Source organism: Branchiostoma floridae, chromosome 5 (assembly GCF_000003815.2).
Source record: "Branchiostoma floridae strain S238N-H82 chromosome 5, Bfl_VNyyK, whole genome shotgun sequence".
In the NCBI taxonomy this organism is placed as follows: Eukaryota; Metazoa; Chordata; class Leptocardii; order Amphioxiformes; family Branchiostomatidae; genus Branchiostoma; species Branchiostoma floridae.
In genome coordinates, this window is record NC_049983.1 from 29,200,765 (window position 1) to 29,202,582 (window position 1,818).

Genomic DNA, 1,818 nt, shown 5'->3' on the forward strand with positions numbered 1-1,818 from the left:
GATCCCTCCGGTCCTTTTTTGCTGAGGGGCCAACTGGCCGCCTGGCTCCCTTTTCTTCCGAAGGTCCAGGAGGCCCGACAGACACAGGGTCAGCTGGCCGCATGGCTCCCTTTTCTCCGGGAGGTCCAGGAGGCCCGACAGACAGAGGGCCAGCTGGCCCCATGGCTCCCTTTTCTCCGGGAGGTCCAGGAGGCGCGACAGACAGAGGGCCAGCTGGCCCCATGGCTCCCTTTTCTCCCGGAGGGCCAGGAGGCCCGACAGACACAGGGCCAGCTGGCCCCATGGCTCCCTTTTCTCCCGGGGGTCCAGGTGGCCCGACAGACAAAGACGACACAAATCATACTCACTTGCACGGGATGTCTTGCGATGTCCAGCCGGTCCGGCAGGGCAGGAAAGCCCCGAGGCTCCTCTTGGTCCAGTTGGTCCGGCTGGTCCCGTCAGCCCTCGCGGTCCCACAGGCCCCATCAGCCCTCGCGGCCCCACGGGTCCCACTGTCCCCTTCCCTCCTGTAGGGCCAGCTGGCCCCATGGCTCCCTTTTCTCCGGGTGGACCAGCTGGCCCCATGGCGCCCTTTTCTCCTGGGGGTCCAGGTGGCCCGGTGCATGCAGCCGCCTTTGATTCGTTTTCTGAAAAAGATCGCAATCCTCAGTACAGTTCCATGCGTATTCACGATGCCAACTGGTCTAGATGGGCTACATACCAAATAACAGCAACTCACCAAGTTCCTAAATCTGGATTAAGTAGTAATAGTACGCCCAACACAACATAGACTCTCATGAACTCTCTCTTTAGAACTTTAGATGTTTTAGAAGCGGATCATATAGGAAAAATGCCTCTGATCTGATGATATTGTTATGTTATGTTATCTTCAAGCTTAGTAGATAACAATGGACTCAGTATTTGGCAGACAACATGCAAATACCAACAATACATATCGTCTTGTGATGTTTATATCTATAACTAGTTCTTGAACAGATATGGTGCATACTAGTACTAATATACGAGTAATTCTGCTGAGCTGTTGACAGGATTAAGCAGCATAAGGAAAGAATCAGTTCAGCTAACCTGACGATACGTACATAAAACAGAGTTTTCCAATTCTACACTTTTATACTGGTCTTCAGCTAGTTGGCAAGATCTTGTGGCAGAGTACAGAAATAGTATAAAACGTGTAACATTGAAATGGAAGTAGTACGCTTTAGTTGCTTCAAGATGAAAGATGTGTTGTCTTGTACAACACCATCAACATTCAACTGAAATCAACTTGTTTTGCGTCTTACTCATATCGTGAAGACGCTGCTCCAAGGCGGAAGTTCTGTTCCTCTCGTTGTCCAGGTCCCGTTTCAGGGCGTTGGACAGTCGAGAGATGTTGTCCAGATCGGATTTCAAGGCGTCAATAGCGGTGGACAGGCGGGAGATGTTGTAGAACTCGGACTGTGCGTCAGTAGACACCGGGGACACTTCCTAAAGACATTAGCATGCAGACCGTCAAAACAAATTTGAGAGAGAAGAAACGAACACGGCTGTATAGTTCCATCTTAGAATTCTCTTAATGACAAGAACTCAAACACATACAAACACACACACACACCGGACAAAAATGTTATAAAATACAACAGTGTTCACCTGCTTATCTAAAGACGACATCAAGGCGAGTCCCACAGCGACCAGGCTTGTCAGCAGGGTGATAACGGCCGCCATGGAGTTGCGGTGGGAGCAGATGAAGCTGCAGAGAGCGCGGCGGCCGCGTGCTCCACCCGGATACGTGCGGTCTGTAAGTAGGTATTTGGTTTTTGGTTGTCTCAAAGTACTCGTCAC